Below are 22,356 nucleotides of genomic sequence, written 5' to 3'. Positions count from 1 at the left end.
CACTTGCATTAGGAGGGATTGGCAGAAAATTTGAGAAAGGTAACAGGTAAATGACTAAAAAAGTAAATATTTCCACAAAAAGTCTAGCATTGTGGTTTAATATGTTTTGCTAACGACAAGTGGTGCTTATAGTGACAGGTCAACCTGAATTCTCTGTTAATGAAATGTACATTTTTTACACACATTTATTCAATAATATCTTTTGAAACTCTCATGTTTGTGTTTTAATGGTACATTTTGTCTCCCCAGGATGTTTATGGTTAAAACCTCCCTAAGAAGTACAGGCAAAAACAAGTGAAGTTTTCTGAACCATAATTGGCGGCATTGAGTGCAGAAACACCTATAAAACCTCACAGCTAATTGAATCTGCCCTTAATAGACTGGACTGACAGGTCTATTACAACCTAGCTTGCATTCAGTGCCTCAACAACCAATACAATACCAGAGCTAAACCTAAAAAAAAATCTACACGTCTAGTTTACAGCTACTGGCAAGGTGGGACAGTCCACTACCCGAAAGGCTGTGCCCTAAACTAATTTGCATGCTACAAATCTAATGAACTGGTGAAAAAAACAACAACAATTCATTGCATTTAGAATGTTTTTAATGAATTGACATAATAAACAACTATATTAATTTTTTGAACTACAAAGATGATTTTTTTTTTTAGTTAATTTGATGTTTTCCATAATATTTTCAATCTTGGAGGCTCTGAATGTCATTTAGAGTTGAACGCAAAATACACCTTGAATATACACCCAAAAAATCACTTGCACATGTCCAACTGAAATACTAGTCGTAGAAGCGTTCGAGGTATATTTACCAATTCATGTCTCATAACTTATTCTTCTTTCTCAATCATTGAAAAAATAATCCTTATGATGTGACAAGAAGTACTCTGTATTCAATTGACTAGGAGGGTCAATAGCTGCTCAGCTAATGACAAGCTTTTCACAAAGCTAATCACTTATTGGCTGAGGTGCTATTGATGACACAGTCATTCATCACTGGACACAGTTCATTAGAGCAGTTCTTGTTGTGTTATAAGGTTCTTTATTTATCTACTGTGGATTATCAACTAAGAAAACTTTCCACCTGTGTGTGCACACCCTAGCAATACTGCATTTCAAAGCACAATGGGCCACAAGCCCAAGATATCTTTAATTTCAAATACGAATGCAAAGTTTGGTGCATGCTCTGAAAAATGCACTTTTATGTTGTGCAAATGGACTGGCAACCCTCTACAGTGTGTGTAACTTAAAAACCTTCGGTTTGCCCTGTTCTTACCCTAATAACCCTTCTTGTGTTGGCATTAGTTGCCTCAGTTCAAAATTGCATCACCATTTTGTAATATAAACAGATTGTAAGGACTTATCAGCTACAGTCTGGAAATCAGATCCATGCTTCAGTCTTGAATATACATTATATATATATATATATATATATATATATATATATATATATATATATATATATATATACACACACACACACACATTCACACTTATAAATGCACACACAAAATTCCGTACAGTGTCCGCGTTGCGAGCATCACAATGTAATGGCGGATTGCAGAAATCTTGCGATACCACTTCTAGTTCAGATCATAGAAGAGGGATGAGTAACAACTATACAGAGGTGGAATCACTTCAATTCAGATAAGCTTATTATCTTAATGCTCAAGTACAAGTTTTTATATATTTTCAAAAAAGATTTGTTTATACTACTTAGAAGTGGCCTTTTGACTTTTCCTTTGTCTCTGGTACCTATATGTACTGGTGGATGCCTATTAAAATCAAGGACCTCACAAGTCCAGGGGTACTCTGCCCAAATCCTCAGAATATTTTGGATTTTTATAACCATTTCAAATAGTCTACAGATAAGCAGATATTGAAGTTTACTTTTGAGTAATCTTGTGTGTCATTATTTTAAACACAATCTATTGATTTAAATGGTTTCAATTACTACACTATGTTTTCCTATTCTATTTCTAGAACATAAATCAGCCCCATCCTGGAACTACTATTGGAAGAATTTCACTCTTTTATTACAAGAAGGGATACTTTCTACAAGAGCATTTGCCAGATATGAAAAGTGCAAACAGCAGTAAAAATAATGTGAAAGTTTTGGCCAGTAATAAAATGACACAGGATCCAGGCTTGACAAGGGTGAACATGGCTTATGCGGCTGTCACGGTCCTCAAGCCGTGCTCTTTGTAAAGTGTCATGTTAAGCCAGTGTGTTTGTCATAGTCTTGGAATCTCTGTTTTATGGAGGACAAAACCTAATGCACTGAGACCTGGCTATACCCAATCGCCAGTGATGTGAAACAGATGTTAAGAGATGTCAAATGTGACGGTAATGGCAATGAGGTCCACAGGGAGATAAACCAACCTCAGGTAACATTTTCTTAATATGATAATGGGATACAGAAGACAAGCTACAAAGGACATAACTTTACGCTGTGTGTAGCCAGTTATAAACCACTTTATCTTCCCCATGCCTACCAACAGTTCAGATTTTCAGCATCCAATAGGTTTGCCCTCACCCCAGATTGGGGTGGTTGGGGCAGACTTGTGTTGCGGTCTAATTTGTTCTGATTTTACCACTGTGAACAGAGGTGTGTTCCCGTTCTTATTACTTATTTTCCAGTTGCAGTGACAAACGAAGTGGTGTTTGAAAAATAATAATGATTTAATAAATTTAACACAGGTTTCTGAAACTGTATAAGTAAGAAGGGAGAGACAAGACCATTGTGTGTGTTGGATAATATAGATCATATGGGAAGGTACGCATGAGTCCTCAATAAATGTTATTTAATAAAGCAAAAAAAAAATTGCTGAACTAAATTCCATTGTAAATATGTCAGACTGGCTTTCCTGTGCAATAATACTGTACAGCTGCCAGTTTGACACTCAACATTCAATACTCTTCTTAGTGTCTTTAGAAATAAGTAGCATTGGGCATGCAAAAACATTCCTGCGTCCTGCACAATTATATTGGTATTTGTAGAAATGAGCACCTAGTAATTACTTTACTTTGAGTCCTAATTTATTCCAGACAGGAAAATTGATTGATCAAAGAAGCATTGACAATTATGGATGACAGTTCATGATGAACACCTTTAAGTCAAGAGCTTATCATGATAAGGGCATGTTTAACAGATGCTCCTCACCATCTACCTCCATACTTGTGGGCTGAATACACCAACACCTCATAAAAACATACTAAAACTAAGGTGATGGATGCCTGTTCATTTCTCAACACCTAGATTTTCTTTCACATTGCACTATTTTATAAATGTATTTTTTTTTTGCCAACTCATCTTCTTGGTCACTGCCATAATGTAATGTTTGCTGTAAAACATGACAAAGGCTGTAATATATCCGCTTTGTCACCCACCCTGGCCTAATTATAATATAAGGCTTGGAACTTCACCGTTTATGCTCAGCAGGGATAATGTTTACCTTATAAAACTTTAATAAAAAGCAATAATTGAAAAAAAAATCCAATAGAATAACACAATAATAATAATATTATGCAAAGTGTGCAAATGAGGTGTAGACCATACAAAATCAAAATCAGCTCTTTCCATTCATTTTATAAATTACATTAGAAAAGGACTGAATCTGATTTGTGGCTTTTGTTAGTAACTAAACCCATACAGGAGTTATCTTTTAAAGATATTTTATCAGTTATCCATATGCAGTAAGAGGTCTAAAATGAAAACTACCAAATTGTCAAAATACGATTATTGGATAGGGAAATAATGGGTTGTTCTTCCACACATACACTGCACCAAATGCCATACATAGCTAATGGCCTCTATTAATTTTAGCAACTAGCTTTAAACCAGCTTCTTTTTAAATCAACATTTCAACAGTTTATTAGTGGTATATTATTCTGGTGATAAATGACTTGTCCAACACTGGTTCTCCTGTGGTTTTGATGTAGGACATGGATCACCACAACGGAGGCACCAAATTGCCAGAAGGAATTCTTTGTCATGTTCAAACACTTACATCATGTTCTTCAGAGCTGCTGTGCCTTGTTCTTTTGTCATTAAGTGATATATTAATGTGTGACAGGAGGAAAGAGAAAACAGAGCACAGGGAAATATGCAGGGCAGCAGGAGTTTGGGACTTCTGCGACAAGTCTTGGTGACAGGTAATATACATAATTTACAGTGGAGGGTACATTATTCCTTACAATACACGTTTTCCTAATGAACACTGAAGTGATGATATCGTACCTCACCAATTATAAGTGATGACATCAGAGCTGACTGCTTACAGTAGAGAGTGCACTATATCACATATATTTTCTACACACACAGAAGGAGCTGCTTGTATACATTTTATACAACTGAAGTGGTGCTACTGGGAACTCTCAGGGCCTGATCATTATGGCACGTAAATAGAGATACGTGCCGTGTTTCGTGTAAAATTGCACTGCGCATGCCCATAAACAAATCATACGACAGAGAACGCAGCAACATCCAATTCATCTTTGAGTGCAAAGGACCCTTACTACAGCCTACGTTTTCAGGGGCAGAACGGGGAGGGGACCAGGCGTATGCACATTGTCAATGTACAGTAAGGGCGTGCCAAACTCCAGCAGCTTCCGATTCAAGCTTTGGTCATCTTTAAAGTCACAAATCTGAGTCCAGCTGCTATTTTTTCAAATCCGCTGTCCGGCACGCTCCCTCTACTTTTCCCTCCAATCCAGACGCAGAACCCTGTGTCACAATCCTACTCTGTGCAACAGAAGGCGCATGGCCCTTTAAGAGACCTGTGACCCGCCCTACTTATCAGCTCAGATATCAATACCTGCTCTGTGCACAGGCCTGTGGCAGAGTATTAGGCTCCAAACCTTTTCTTCAGCATACCAGTACTTCTTGAGGCTATTCCCTGTGAATTCTGACCCGGACTGTTCCTGACCTGTCTTCTGCCTATTGTTTGTTACTGTCAATGCCTGATTGTTGCTGACCCGGGTTGTTCTGACACTCCTTCTCCTTCGCTGATTTGGTACCCGGCAGTCCATTTGTGTACCAGTCCTGGCTACGTTGACCAGACTCTTCCTGCTATTGATACCAGCTTGTCACACCTGGAGAAAACACGCGGAGGGCCGCAACCTGCGTACCCACCTGCAGTGAGGCCCAAACCTCCCTGGGGGGTCCTTGGCGAAAACCGTGGGTTTGTTAGATTTTGCGCCTCTGTTACTGCCAGCGCTAATTCAGGTTGGTGAAAGTGAATCCACTATATCTGCTAGAATTGTGACAGTATGTGATTATCTCTCGTATCACTTGCACCAGCTACAGGTCTGGTGTAAGGGCCGATTATTAATGATAATGGTTGTGAATCTAGAATTGTGTTTGCAATCAGGGGAAACGGTAAAAATGTATTTTATGTACAGTATATCGTAATAAATGGTATTTTATTGAAATAGAAAAAGAAAACACACTTTTTTTCCCTTTTTTAATGTTTTGTCGTTAATGATTTATTGACAGGTGACATTAAATCGAATATTTATTTTTCTATGCATCCTTTTGTGACTTTATACTCCACATATGTATTGGACGTATCCTGCAGTGTCTTGCCTGTTAGAGCATAGTGGACTTAGAACCCCTTTTCATTAACAAACATTTCTTCAGACCTGTTCTTTGTTAAATACGGATGTCCATATGCCCGATGTATGTGCGGTTTTTTAAAAAAAACGCACAATAAGCTTATTTTGCGTTTGTTAATGCATTAGACTCTCAGTGAGCACTGATCATATCACCTATTTAAAACAGTAATGCACTGATGTACGTGACTAGACTTAATGAATCATTTAATTCAAATCGTAATCGTGCATTTAATTTAAATCAATTTAAAAAGTGTTGGATCAGGCCAGCATTTAAGAAAGTGACTTAATCTGTATGTAATTATTTTACATGTGCTTTATTATTATTATACAATACTAGATACTTTGTAAAAAAAAAAAAACTGTAAGATATCAGAAAAGTATGAAAATGCTAGTATAATGTAAATAACAATAGAGCTTATAATAGTATGTTCTTATAAATGCCTTGAATGGAAATTCAGACACCCGGTTTCCCAGAGAGCAGTTACAATGCTGTAAAGTAGTGAGCGGCTGCCTGTATAGTTTAGAAAAAGAACAAATGGAGCTTTAGCTTGAATTGCCATGGCTTTAGCAAAGCTTTTGAAATGGAAAAGCCAAGCTAACTTGGAATGGAGTTGTGGTTTTAATCTCACATTATTTACATTCTCTTTTCAGCTCTTAATTTTCCTTTAAACCAGTTCGCAAGCGCATGTTTGGCACAGGGGTGGCAACGCCATAACAAAAGCTTTTATCCATGCCAGCACAGAAATAGAGCAGGAGCCGGTCAGGTTTTTGATCTACACATTCCCTACTTCATACTAATTCCCTCATCATCTGACTTCAAATGAACTCTGGGGTTCCGCTATTAATAAGCCTGGAGCTTTGAAAACTGCTCCAAGATTCTACCTTAAAGGGGGACTCAGAAAGCACTGAACAAGAGATCCACGTGATGGCTTTACAACTATTTCTAACACTATAAGTGTTGAAAGCAGCGTTAAAAGTAAAGTCGCTGCAGTACAATAATCCGAACCGCAGGGAACTGAAATTCTGGAAACATTTCAACATATTTTCTGCATATCACTCATTAGTTGTCCTCTAAATCATTATTTATAAGGTCAAAGCCAAAATGTTTAACGCTTGTGCAGGCAATGTGACTTGTCGGTCATGTGATTTCTTTGGCCCTGTATCAGTGACTGTATCCTGCTTAGAGTAAAGCAAAAATGGAGTCCAGAGTATAAGTTGTGCATAACTGAATAGAAAATGTTATATGGACTATAGGAAACAAAAATAACAACATTAAATTCCTTGATGAGTTGGATGAGCTAATACAAATTACTTAGTAGATCATTTGTATTCTCTTTCATTTCAGTGACTAGGGGGTAAATGTATCAAGCTGAGAGTTTTTCGGCGGGTTTGAAAAACCAATCAGATTCTAGCTATCATTTATTTAGTATATTCTACAAAATGATAGCTAGAATCTGATTGGTTGCTATAGGCAACATCTCCACTTTTCAAACCCGCCGGAAAACTCTCAGCTTGATACATTTACCCCTAGGTGTCATTACAAAGCAAAAATGGCTGTGGCCCTCAATTTGTGCATTTGTGCTTAGATTTTAGCAAAAGTGTACGTGTTTGCAGAGCAGAAGGCAATGCTTGCAGAGGACCAGAATTTTGTTCCAGCTGACGAGAGGAGTTGAGTGGACTCAAAGCATTATTTGACAAGTACAGAATAGATGTGCGTAGTTTTGGGGAGCTGTGAAAAACATAATTATTAAAATGAGATGAAAGAATGGACAGGGCATATTTTAGGGAGATTTCTGTGTGAAAGGGCACACAGTCATTTCTACTACGCAAAAGGATTAATCCAAGCTGGCAGTGGATTAGGTTTCATTCTATATTTTAAAGGTTATCATCTTGCCCCTTCCAGCTGCACTGGCCATAATGGAGGATAAATTACACAGTATTTTAAAAGAAAATAAAAAATGTATTATTTAATGATAGAGGTGGTTCTAATGCTGCAGGAGGTTGGACTTTTATATGACATTAACACTTCTGCACAGTGTACTTAGAGAACTTCTAGTATGCGAAGAGCTGGCATGCCCCTATAAAGTTCTTTGGGTGGACCACCAGTGCAAAACCAAGGTGCCATGCACTGCACATTCAGTGCACTTGGTAAATGAGCTCACAATGATGCAAACAACAGGAATATTTTAATTACACACTGTATAAATCTATAAGCTCAAACAACCATTTAGGGACAGATTTCAAAATGGGAGTTATTTCAATACACTGATACTAAATAATAATTTATTAGCATAAAATACCGATTCATTGAATGGATGTAACGGAAAAAAAAAAGAGAGGGTGAGGTATAGTTATGAAGTGAACTTATAGCAAGTAATGGTAAACCTGCTAATCTAGTCAAGGTGTTTCAGTTGCATCATCAAAACGCACATTTTGCCTAAATTCCAGAGTTCCGGGAACATGCACGGATCGGTTAATGTATATATTTAGGGTGCAATGCTAATCTTCGTAAGGAACGAAATCCTACTGTTACAAGGATGCAAATAAAAAAATCTAATGCTTCACATTGCATTATCAGATGCGGGTTAGTCATAACATGAGAATGTTTTTTGTTTAAACCTTCTCTATTAAGGTAAAGGGAACACAGAAAACATGGGATTACAACGGACATAAAAGCGAAATCCTCATTTTGGAATAAGTGTAACAATGCAAATAACAATTTCACAACATGGTTAAAGTACCGATAACTAAGTGGGGGAGGGGATGCAAGGGTGGGGTAGGACAAGAATAACATTGCAGTGTTTATCCAGTATACAGACAGGACCATCAATATTGGGACATCAACACAATTTTCATATTTTGGGCTCTATATACCACCACAATGGATTTGAAATGAAACTAACAAGATGTGCTTTAACTGCAGACTTTCAGCTTTAATTTGAGGGAATTTACATCAAAATCAGGTGAACAGTGTAGGAATTACAACGGTTTCTATATGTGTCTCCCACTGTTTAAGGGACCAAAAGTAATGGGACAAACTAAACAATCCTACATCAAACTTTCACTTTTTAATGCTTTGTTGCAAATCCTTTGCAGTCAATTACAGCCTGAAGTCTGGAAGGCATAGACATCACCAGACGCTGGGTTTCATCCCTGGTGATGCTCTGCCAGGCCTCTACTGCAAATGTCTTCAGTTCCTGCTTGTTCTTGGGGCATTTTCCCTTCAGTTTTGTCTTCATCAAGTGAAATGCATGCTCAATCGGATTCAGGTCAGGTGATTGACTTGGCCATTGCATAACATTCCACTTGTTAGCCTTAAAAAAACTCTTTGGTTGCTTTTGCAGTATGCTTCGGGTCATTGTCCTTCTGCACTGTGAAGCACCGTCCAATGAGTTCTGAAGCATTTGACTGAATATGAGTAGATAATATTGCCCGAAACACTTCAGAATTCATCCTGCTGCTTTTGTCAGCAGTCACATCATCAATAAATACAAGGGAACCAGTTCCATTGGCAGCCTTACATGCCCACGCCATGACACTACCACCACCATGCTTCATTGATGAGGTTGTATGTTTTGGATCATGAGCAGTTCCTTTCCTTCAACATATATACTATAACTCTGACTTTCAAGAAATGCAGACTTAACTAAAAACTGATATAGAGTATTTCCAACAGCACTGGTATAAAGCACGGCAGCAGAAAATGCCGTTAGTGTCATTGTCGTCACTTAAAATGGAGACAGTCACATTGGAGGTATTAAGGGGGCAATGCGAGAACCCAGCAACTGTTTAAAGTACAAACCCTATTTAAATAAGACTTGAGTACAGATAAATTTCTAGTTGCAAAACTAATGAACAGAATTGATGCCACATATACTTATGTGCTGTGTTCACCTTTCCTGCTTTCATTCCCATTTCAACAGTGTTTCCATCTGTTGCCACCAGGTCCTGCACACAGCAGCTAACAGCATTGGTTGATAGTGCTGTTACTTCTGTGCTCTGAACTCTGCATTCCTGTCCTACACTGACATCTAATTGCTTGTCAAACAGCTATGACATCTTTATTTTATTACTTTAAAAACTATAAAAAAAAATTAAGAGAGGAGGCACTTAATTTTCGTGCCCCCACTTAATTCCAATGACAATGGAAAGGGGGCAGGGGGCATTTTTGTATTTCAAATTCAATGAGCAGATTGGGGGGATCCCTGCATACTGGGTAATTCCCTCTGATCATGAACATTGACCACTTATCACCCCCGAGTCAGAACATTCCATTACACATAGCTTCCTACATGTGGTTTGCGATTTACTCCCTGCTTCTGTGATTAATGCTAATTGTGGAAAGCCGCAGAGAATGGAGGAAACCCCATATAATTGAGAAAGGCCCAGGATCGCATTCCCCCCCAGTCTCCATTTGTCCTGCATGTACCGTTGATCATGGAAGCATGAAGTAAATGAATAGAAATGAGTAGGAAGTTCAACATATAATGCTATGTCTTGCATAATGTTGGCTGTTGCTCACATAACAGGTAAGAGTAGAGGGGGTTACCCCATAAGCACACAAAGTCCCAATCTGTCAATTGATATTACACTACTAAAATTGGTGACCCTTTTCATTGTCATTAAAGGGGAGAAAGAAGAATCACCATTGGATAGGAACTTATTGTGTACTTGCCCAAAAGTATAATCAACAACAATGTGTGTGTAATGCACACAGTGGGCAGCATGAGCACTATGGATATATTAGTAGAGATAGAAAATATTACTAAATAATCCATACCTTTTATTACCTTATAATAGACAAGTGATGTTTATATATCTCGTGTAAATTATATCTGTATAATAAGTGAGTTCTGATATCAATGCTTTATTATAAGGCATGATTTACCCCCTCAATGTAAATTGTTATGGATGGTAGAAGCGGCTTTGGACATCTGTGATCAGTATAAAAGGACTTGGCCTACAGCTTTGTGCTTTTATATGGTCACATAACTATATTCCAATACATTATACTTTACTATAGGGAGTGCATTATCCCATATATAAGGTGTTTACCAGTTAAGTCTACATTAAAATGCCATTTTGAGGCCACACTTCCATTTATGATCATTGTTCTCATTAGGTAAGCTTGAACTTTTAGGTTTAGTGACCCATTACCAACAATATTGTTACACATTGTGAATTTGTTGCAGCTTCCAAAATTGAACTGATCTGAACTGATATAGAAAGGAAGAAGGTTTATGTTTTTTTCTGGAATTCTGAATTGTTGTATGTGCTGCTATTAATTATTTTAGTCAGAAAAAGAAAAACATCTCCTGGCAAACACAAATTCCACCACCACCATCATCATTGTACAAAGCATTTACATCTATCAAACAGTCTGATTTTCTTGCCAGAATAAGAACACTAGTTCCAAGATGGGAATAAACTAACAGTGTACGGTTGGCAATATAGGCTAAGAACCTGTAAAACACAGCTATTTGTACAGGTAAGTGCATGGATTACAATTTAGAAAAGTGGCAACTGTGTGGGTGTAACATTTGGCTCCTTCTGACTAAGGAGGATGAGTGTATTTGGTCTTCTATGCTGAACAAGGGCTAGCCACAGTAATGTGTCCAAATGCAAAAATGAGATTTAGTACTGTGGAGCAACATATTATTTACACTGCAAGCAGAGGAAATTACAGTTAGGAGTCTGTTCACTTTTAAAAAGTAAAATACTTGATTTTTGCATTGTTTTCAGAAGTGCCAGAGATTTGATGTCGCCCATGTCTTTCAATGAGATACCTTTGCATCACCCAGATGCATTTTATACAAGAAAGCACAATTATAGGCACACAAGTATTATCACAATAAAAACATTAATGTGACAGAAAATAAAGCTGGTACCATTGTCCTTTCATTCACACAATTTATTTAAGACATCGATGAGGTTACAATGAGCAGCATTTATATATTTTCCTGGTTCATGAATAATCCTTATTGTATATGGCACCAATATTATTATAAGCTATAAATACACATGTGTATGTGGTCAGTGGGGCACATCTGTTTGTGACGCAGAATCTAGAATCCAATTTGCAAATTTAGCAAATGGGCATTAAAGCGGCTCAGTGAAATACAGATTTATGTTAAATGCTAAGATATGTTTTACATATTTTAGAGAATGTTTAATTCTTTTATTATAAAGTATATCCCAGGTTTTATAAGTACATATGACTGAGTAAAAAATAGGATCCCTTGTATGCTATATTTTGCCAACTGTACGGGCCTCTCAAGGTTCACACGCAGTGAATCAAGCTAGCAGACTTTGGGAATTTGACGTAGTGAGAGTAGAATTCTTATCAGAGCACAAATCTCGATTAATGGATAAGTGCCAGGAACTAAGAAGGACAAATGCAATAAAGCGTATCTTCTTAACTCACTAATACCCAACATACAAAAAAATTATGTATCAAGTCACCTCTCCATGAGGATAGGGGGGTGAAGACAAACTCTGTTTCCGGAATCAAAATACATATATGGGTCTGGAATACATACAAAGGCTGCCTATACCCAGTGGTGATGCCCCTGGGGCAGTGACCTGTAAGTAAATTAGAGAGAATGGTGGAATTAAACATAACAAAGCTTCCTAGTGTGCCAATGAAGAAATTGGCACAAAATGCAGCACATTGGACATTATTAATGTGTTACAGTATAGTGCAATACTAATAAAGGTATAGTCCACCCAAAAATAAATATATTTTGAAGATGAAGGGGGGGTGCATGTTATGTACCTAAAAGTAAATATAACAAAATATATATCTTGCAGATACTGTTTTATTAGCGGCTATCCAACATAGTCAGTCTGTAATGGAGGACACACACTAGGGGTAATTCAATGGGCCGTATTTTGCATGAAACAGCTCTGTGCATGCTCAGAAACTGACCTTACGCCAATGCGTGCAATTCCTGTTCATACTGCCCGCGTGGGCAGCACTGTGACTTAGTGGTTAGCACTGGGGTCATGAGTTTGATTCCCGACCATGGCCTTATCTGTGTGGAGTTTGTATGTTCTCCCCGTGTTTGCGTGGGTTTCATCCAGGTGTTCAGGTTTCGTCCCACACTCCAAAAACATACTTGTGTGTGTGTGTGTGTGTGTGTGTGTGTGTGTGTGTGTGTGTTAGGGAATATAGACTATAAGCTCCAATGGGGCAGGGACTGATGTGAATGAGTTTTCTGTACAGTGCTTAGGAATTAGTGGCGCTATATAAATAAATAGATGATGATATGCAAATGACACTTACTACTGCCTAAGACTTGAAGGGCGGAACGGGGGAGGAAAGGGGCAAATCAACATAGCCCAAGCAGATGGGGGTGATTCAATTCAGCTGTATGCAGCAAGTCTGTTTTTAGACATAAGGATTGCATCTGCTCCAGGGCAGGTATAACTGATGGATGATAGTGATGACCAAACATGGCACTGCTTCTCACAATTATAACGGGATGATTGACAATTAACCTGCACACCTGACATCACTCATCTCATTAAACAACACTAAGATTATGGCACAGGGATGCCATTCTGCCATTTTATTTCCCTAAAAACGGATTAAAAAAAAATTGTGACTGCTCACATAAAAGAGGAAGATGAAACTCACATATGCCTTTCAGTAGCAACAAAGGTATTTTATTCCTCTATATGGACAAAAATATTCGGACGCTTGACCATTACACCAACAGGGACTGTAACGGCATTGTATCCAAACACATATACTTTAATATAGAGTTGGTCCCCCTATTGCAGCGCTAACAGGTTCCACTCTTCTTGGAAGGCTTTCCACAAGATGTTGGGAGTCTTGTGGAACGCCATGGTCACTGGCCCAGGGAGCCTCTTTGGGATGTTAAATGCTGAAGTAGTATGTCACTATCTGCTTCCACCTCATTTCATCATGGACACCCTGAACATTGTGCAGAGTGACTTTGAGCCACATCCCGACAGCAATACCGCCAGGAGTTTCGTCTGTGGCGGTATTGCTGTGCGTCTGGGTCATTCCAGACCACAGTAGGTGTTACCACAGGGTTGTCCCAGGCCACCTTCAGTCATGTGCTTTGGGCTTTCTTGTTGCGCATCCATCACTTTATCTACCTGTCACTCACTCCAAACTCACATAGAAGAGCAAATAAAAATGTAATGACACTTACATTACATTTTACGTCACAAAAGTATACTACCATATTCATCTACAAACATATTTCTTATGGGTATTTGTCTTCAAATACGGACGTGCATATGCATGGGTTACATGCGTTTTAAAAAAATATGCAAATTACATTGCTTGATGAATCAGGCCCACCATGTTTAACAAGTAGAACTCAGCAGGGAATGTCTCTGTATTCTATTTCACAGTAAGAGCAGTCTAAAGCTATAGCACTGGTTACTATTCAGGCATTCTTACAGACATTCTTTTCTCTTTTAAATGCTGATTACTGTGAACAGAAAGACAGATGTTTGCAAGAAAGCTATATTTTATTTTATATACATTCTTGCCTCATTAACCCACATATTTAAAAATATACTGTATGATGGACAGTGCCTTAATTCATTTTTTGAGCAGCATACATAACGTTCTGGAGTTCCTCCTGTTCCAGGTGGTGCACCAATGTCTTTAAGATTCCAGTGACACTCCCCTTGCTCCTGCTGAGGTTAGCCTATCTTCATTTGAAGGGCACTGAGGAGAGGCATTGTCAACATTGTGGAAGTCGTAGAAACTTCAAGGAGATTGATGCTGGACTGTTAAATACATCAGGGGACCCATTGGATCAGCAGCAATATCAGACCCAAGGTAAGTAATATTCAGTATTATTGCTTAACTTTATTAACCTTTCCCAAAACAGAATTTTCAGTTTTAGCTTTGTGCTGATGTGAAGCTACTATTTGTGACATTCGTCAGGAGAGACTACGGTCCATATTATTATTATTATCGTAGATTTGTAAGGCGACACAGTGCTCCATAGTGCCGTACAGTACATACATATCGGATAAGATCGTCCCTGGAATATTATTACATATGGGGCACATATACTTGCTATGCAGAACATAGAGTCAAACTTGTCCATTCAGCAAACAGTCATTAAGTGGCACAGTCAAATGCAGATATAAATTAAATGCCATGACAGATCTTACACATTTTAGAGAATGTTTCAGTCTTTAACGCCAAAGTAAATGATAGCTTCTGTCAGTACATCACTGAGTAAAGAGCAGCAGAGGATTCATTGTATGATATGTTTTGCTTGGCTAACTGTATGGGCCTCTCAAGGTTCACAGACTTTGGGAATTAGTCTTAGTTAGAGTATAAGTATAATGTTTAAATCATACCGCAATGTAAGTTCAACAACAACTCTTTTTCCAGAAACATTTATGGCTATATAATCAACTGATGCAGTCACTTCTGATTATTTCAATGAAAGCATTAATGCTCATTTCCAAACGAAAAGGAATGCGGACCACTTGGAACTACCCCAGAAAAATCTCTCTCTCTCCAGCTTTGCAGGTCTACCTGAAAATGTGCATGGTAGACAGAGTGAGATGTCACCTCTAAATCCAACCTACTATCATTTTAGGGCCACTACTGTATTCATTTAAACATTTCAGTTTTTCTCCTATGATACTACAATAATCTGGTATGTCCTCATTTATGTTTTATATTAAACATAAGAGTGAGGAAATAAACACCAGGGTGTATATTTAGTAAACTGCAGGTCTGAAAAACTGGAGATGTTGCCTATAGCAACCAATCAGATCCAAGCTATTATTTATTTAGTACATTCTATAAAATGACAGCTAGAATCTGATTGGTTGCTACAGGAAACATCTCCACTTTTTCAAACCTGCAGTTTAGTAACTATACCCCCTGGACTGTCTTTATAACAGGTATCCCTTGTGCACTGCATTGTTTTTATCACAGGTATCAAAGTGTGCATTCCGAAGAAGGGCAGCAGAAGTGTAAATGTAAAAGTATTGGAAGAGACTGGACCATCGCCAGTTCAAAAATCAAATCAAGGCCTTTAGCAAAGAGAAAAGGGCTGTGTACCCTCCTGCAAAGCAGGAAATCCCCCCATAAATGCACCTTCTCCATCCCTTTATCTCATTTATATAATCCTGTCCTGCAAAATGAAAAGATTATATATGCTGCTTGAAAGCAGTTGGTCTTATGTTCTTAGACCAACTATGCACTTATCCACTGAACTCCTCCCATTCCACCATGCAAAATATTGCAGCCACGTACACATTGCACACTTTGCCCTCAAATCCATGTTGCAAGTTTGCAATTTGAAAATGAGTCGTATTGTGTTGTAAATAATATTTTACCATTTTCCATCACCTGACAGACACCTATGAGATACAAGTGTGCATTCAGCTTGTTAAAATATTGCACTTGTATGTGTATATATAGTCTTGATACGCTTCTTACATATGTATTATTAAATTGTCTTCTGAAGCTTGAAGACCAATATAACAGAGAACTCCACAAGGTGGCTTTCTAAGTCATATACCATCTACCAGCACATACTACTTACAGTTACAGGAAACAGGGGTAAATTTATCAATGGTGACTAGTGGGTGGCGGTAACTATCATTCAGTATCGCTGCATATTGCAGTGATACAAAATGTAGTACTGCAGCTATTTAACATGCCTAATAGATATAGGAAAGTCTTTGACTTCCTTGTGTAGCTGCTGCGAGTGTGTGGCTAACGTTGGTGATGGGACCTAGGCTGTGATACAGCTAAGCCTATTCGGCGGCACAGGAAAGGTAAGTAACGCTATCCTGAAATTGGTCACAGTGGTCCGCATAGATGTCTATGGGGAAGGTATTAATCAGTGGTAAATAGGTAAACCCCTTGCTGAATTGGAAGGTGAACTGCTTTAGCCATTGTCTGGGGAAAACAGCCATTTTATCCGGATTTTAGGCTCCACAAATAGACCCCAAAGTCTTAATAATGCATGGGGCTACCATAGTACCTTCAATATACCAAGGCAAAGATTCTATGATATCTGGAACTCTATTGGAGGATGTAAAACAATTCTTCCATGAAAACAAACATTCAGTTTATATTTTGTTGATGGCAGACACTCTGCCTCCGGCATGCTCCAAAATCTTTTTTTGATCACAGGTGCCCCAAGTTGATGATACCTTTCCATTAGTATTCCATGACTGCTTTAACTTATTTATTGGTTCCTTGTTAAATATCCGCAAGTTCAGTAATCTTTGTCACTGTTACTCTTGCCAAACATGGTGCAATAGTCTCCCTCGTTTAGAAAGAATGAGGCCTCTTCGTCTAGCCATTGTAGACAAAAAAAAGTAGATAAAAATTAATGCGGTAACTGGGACAATACAGTACTTTTATACATGACCATAAGTATAATTGGACCCCTTATCTCCCCCTCCCTTACCATATTTGACTTTGCCTCTTAACTTACAAAATAGAGCCCATTTGCAGTGACATCACTTCCCTTCAGGTTCTTCTCTCTACTATCCACCAGTTTCTAGGCCTTCAATCAAACTCTTAAATCTCCTCTTTTTAATGCAACCTACCTTCCCATGTCCACATTCCGGACCTCTGCTCCCGCCAGGGCCGGATTAACCCGAGGTCTAACTGGGCCCAGGGGCCTCGGGCATCCAGGGGGCCCTTGACAGAGTTCAGCAGAGGTATTGAGCTCAGCATTGATCGGGCTGGGGGCACCCCCGTCCCCGTCCCGATCAATGCTGAGCTCTGTCACTGGAGTCCTCCGTCTCCGGCGCTCAGTAATCTCCTTACTGAGGAGATCTCGCGAGAGTGTCACGAGATCTCCTCAGTAAGGAGCTTACAGCGCGCCGCGGAAGGAGGACTCCAGTGACAGGAGAGGAGAAGGTAAGCGCTTGGAGGGGAGGGGCGGTCGGCTAACAGGGGGGCCAGGCTGCTAATGGGGGGGGGGCCTCACGGGGGAATGGGGGCCCCATTAGCCCAGGAGCCTCCATTCCGTTAATCCGGCCCTGGCTCCCGCACCCAGTTTCACTCATCCCATCTAGAATGTAAGCTCTCACGAGCAGGGCACTTTCTTTTAGTGTTTTCCTTACATAATTATGCTGGCTTTAATAATGAATAGATTTGTACTGTTATTTTGGTTATGCTCTGGTCTCCTATGTTTGGGGCTGCGGTACACTTGTGGCGACTTAGAAATAACAGATGATAGTGAATAATAACTGCTTACCTATGTAATTGCATCTCAACTGAAGTACCAGCTTTAATATATTTTTTGTACCCCATATTTACCGAATTACACCTAATAGCAATTTGTGGCCCTTCAACCATTAGAGATTGTTTGTAGAAAACACTTTCTTCACTTTCCCTGTGGCATGAACGTTGATTAAATATGTAGGAAAGACCTTGATCCTTTGACATAATGTATGTGCTGTTCCTACAGGCAACAATGGTTCAGAAGACAACACAAGAAATCTGTAGATGTTTTCTGTTTCAGTCTGTGCTCAGTCTTCAATTTCTATCAGCACAAAAGTGTTGCCGCAGGGATTGACAATCCCTATCCCTGCAGCTCTTTTTGTGCTGTTTACAAAACTTTAAAAAGAAAAAAAAGAGTCTCATTGTCCTTAATATCAAAATATCAGATCACAAAGAGTCCATTAAAACTGATAACACGTACACTGCAGCTTCACCTATATGAATAATGAAACCTCCATAAAGAACAGTCTTTCACTCTGGTTCACAAGCAATTATTATGGAACATTAACCGACAGATTGCAATCATGAATTAGCGGAGCTATAAAGCTGACCAAAGAGGCATGTAACAGTCAAAGTTAAATATCCATACTGAGAACAACTGTTATCTTTGCAGATGCATGCCCAAAGCAAATCAGATTCGAATTAGATTTTTCAATAACTATATTTTTACAATGACTGGAAAAACAAACAACCAATATATAATTGTTGAGCTAGGTACTGGCACTGCGAAACATAACCTGGAACAGAAACACTATTATAACTTCAGCCAGATAGTTTCCTTGAAGAAAACAGCACTGTTGAGTGTCTCATGAATGGGTCATAGAGTCAGTGACCGAGGAATCATTTCTTGTCTGTTGAAAACAGAGCTTGGATTTCTCTTGGCTAGCTTCACCATCACGTTATAATAGGCACGATTGCAGCATTACCCCCACTAAACACTCCTTTCCCATACATAAGATTACAAGCCTAAATAAAATGCTAACTTCCGCCTGTCATCTTGCTTCCATTAAGTCGAGCGATGCACATAACTAACAGTAGATATGAGAAATAAATCAGAATACTATGATATAATACAAACATTACTGGAATATAAAATGTAGTTTAGGAATAAAGCTTTTTTTTGGATATTTCATTGGTGCACATTTTGTTATTTATCCTTTTCTATATTTTATAAGCACGGATGTTATGGTCATGAAAAATATCTGGGGAATTTATTTTTTCTGGATAGTCTTTGAAAAATATTCATAAAACAACAACAGCAAAATCAGCCCAAGAATTGAATCTAATAATAAAAAGTGACTATTTGTTTCCTGAAGAAACACATTGGTAACATTTAAATAAGGCATCTGCCAGACATTCACAGATCTAAGCTTTACTCATTAACAACAGACGATCAATGAAAGTATAGAGATGGAAGAGGTGTATTCGATACTCAGTGTCTTCTATGGAGGCGTAATATTAATCTACCTAATCGCCACAGAAGACGATCGCTGCACTAAAATTTGCTCCATGTTGATATATATTTTTTTGGTAAAAAATGATAATTTGCTACCTGCAAACTACATGGATGCATATATATTTGCCTGCCTAATGCATACATAAAGAGCATGCCCACATTTAGCTTTTGGTATCTTCCACAGGACAATACGGATGTGTCTCCTTCTGCAGGACTGTGGGTGCATATAAATGTGCAAATTGCTAGACCATATGAAAAGAAGTCACTTCAAAGTCTTGCCTACGACTACTATAGAACCATCATCTTCATTGATTGCAACTTTTCCATCTTCTACTAATATACTGCTTCTCGAAGCTCCGTTTAAATTAATCATGAAAACAAGAGCTCACGTTATTTATTCATTATGACACTGAAGGGTTTTATAACATAGTTATATTGCATCATTTTTTTATTGTAATACATTTTTTACAGGATTCCAATGATCAAAATTTTGGACCTCCACCTCATTCATAAAAAGGTCGGTAAGACATGGTAAAAACTTCTCTCTCTTTGAAAAGACAAAATTTTAGAGCTAACACAATTCACTAAGTATAAAAAAAATAAAACAATGTATGTCTACCAAAGAAAATACTTTTAAACCTACAGAATACCTGCTATGCCCAATACTCCACAGACTCTCGAGCAAGGTCACCGGGTATATAAAAAAATAAACTTCTGAAAACGTTACGTCTATGGCAAGATAACGTAAGAAGTTGCCTTAATATTTCCAGATTGCAGTCCTTATTATTGAGGCTTATATCCATAACATCCTTATCTGTATTTCTGATGGTAAATTCTAAATCATTAATCGCCTGCTATACAGATTTTTTTCAAAACATTTTTTTACTAACTGCAAAATTGTAATGGAAAACAGTATACTATGGTTCAATTCACAGAAATCAATGATAGCAATTGCTTTCCCATTCACCAGGCAGTGAACGGGGTACAAGGTTCCACAGGCATAAGAAGCAGTCCAAGCACCCGAGACAGACAGCGGATCAAGTCCCACTGTCACTCTGTGAGCATGGGCTCATGTTGCTGAAGGGAAGTAGAGGAGATATTACAAGATTACAAGAAGTTCCATCATAAGTGGAGAAGGGGAAGGAGAGGAAAGAGGGGGAAAGCAATGTCACGTTCGGCATTAATGGAGCATATAAAAGCAAATGGAGTGCTCACCTCCCCTTCTTTCCAGTAGAGGTTAGAAGTAAGGAGAAGGGAAGTAAACTTGCCATTACAAGCCATCGCTGCTTTAAATTTTTACTGCAAAGTCGCCGATTTCCAGCAACTTGCAGAATACAGAGAATGATATATTTACCCCCTGGAGTGGTTCCTGTCCTACAGTGGTGGTTATTGGGCATGGGACCTGTGGCTCTTGGTCACCTGGTGTGCCCATCCCCTTAAGATTAAAAGGTTTTAAATCTAAATAAAGGCCATATTCTCTCCACTGCTTGGTGTTGTGTCATTCATTATGGGTTGACTTAATTATGATAATCTTCGGGATAGAGAGGAGGATAGCATCCTTGGCTAAGGTCATGCGTACAAAGTCACTCATCCGTCGTTCTATAGTTGTACATTGCTTAATACCCATATTACATTAGGTAAGTAAATATAAACATGTTAATGTATGTTAAATTGTACCACAGCCGATTGCAAAACTTGTGAGTAATAATTAGTAGTTTTCCTTTTTTTGGAATGAAGACACTTTGTAAAAGTATAGAAGAGTCTAAAATAATGTAAATGTAAAAATGGAAGGATTCATGACAGGCCTGGATGGAACGGGGACGTACCTCTGAAATAACACGCGTATTAATTTGCCAATGTAATTTGTAAAATTTTCTATTGACCATTTATATTTGACATAAAAATACTACAGAATCACAATATAATAGAGGATTAGAACTGTAATTGCTCAGGTATATCCTATAAACACAAATTCTCTGTATGACTGAATACCTGAAGGCTCCTTGCAGAATTCCTTTACACTGACATCACACAGAATTAGGGAACATCAGCTACTTTCCTGCCGGATGTGGCCCTTTCACTACACTTGATCACACATGTGTTGCCTATAACACAATCTATGTTAAACATAATGTAATTATCCTGTCATAACACAGGAAGCTTGGGGGTTATATTGTATGAAGAATACTGACATTGTCCAATTACTGTGCTGTAGTAGAAGTGGCTGACAGTTCTGCGGGAGCACTCCGCTAAACAAAACCTAACTCAATGATTTCACACGTTTAAATTTGTTAAGTGCTGGTGGCTTGCTACACAATGTACCACACAAGAGCCACTTAATACACTATTTTGAATATACAGGATACAACATTTTTTACAGCAATGTGTACAAATCCTGTTTGAATTTTAAAAGTGACTATATTCTATTTAAGGTTGCTTTTTTATTTTAATTTACAAAACTTAGTTCTCCGTTAAGGCATACTTGCCAACTCTCCCAGAACGTCCAGGAGACTCCCGAAATTCGGGTTGGTCTCATGGACTCGGGGGAGAGCAGGCAAATCTCCAGCATCCCGCCGTCCCAAAATGACACGATCTCCCGCACCCCGCGACAAAACGGCACTATCGTCGCGGGGGCAGGGCCAAAATGACTCATTTGGCCGCACCCCGCCCCTCCCGCCCTCCAGTCACGCCCCTCTCCCAGAAAGAACTTGCCCAAAGTAGGCAAGTATGCGTTAAGATTGCTCGCTTTTCTCCCAAGTGTTTCCCTGTATGCTCAAAACCTGAGACGTTTGTAATAAAATATAGAAAGCATAGCACAATACCATACTACAGTATTAATCTTTCAGTGTATATTCTTATACAAAATGTAAGTGATTTTGGGCAAGATGTTTTTCCTAGAATTCATTACTCCACAAACTGTGGAAGGAAGAAAGACCATGATTACACATTACCGGTAGATGCTTGGGCGGTGTGGCACATCAAATTCATTGCAATAGGATGCAAACAATACTTTG

The 22,356-nt window shown here is 38.5% G+C and overlaps 1 protein-coding gene across 2 annotated transcripts in view; it reads right to left on the bottom strand.

Annotated features, from left to right (window-relative positions):
- Nucleotides 1–22,356, bottom strand: part of TBCK (TBC1 domain containing kinase) — a 214,011-nt gene that overhangs the window by 2,668 nt on the left and 188,987 nt on the right. The window lies entirely within an intron of this gene.

This window comes from Mixophyes fleayi, chromosome 1 (genome assembly GCF_038048845.1).
Source record: "Mixophyes fleayi isolate aMixFle1 chromosome 1, aMixFle1.hap1, whole genome shotgun sequence".
Lineage (NCBI taxonomy): Eukaryota > Metazoa > Chordata > Amphibia > Anura > Limnodynastidae > Mixophyes > Mixophyes fleayi.
Note: the sequence above shows the minus strand (reverse complement) of the source record. Positions and strands in the feature narration are given on the sequence as shown.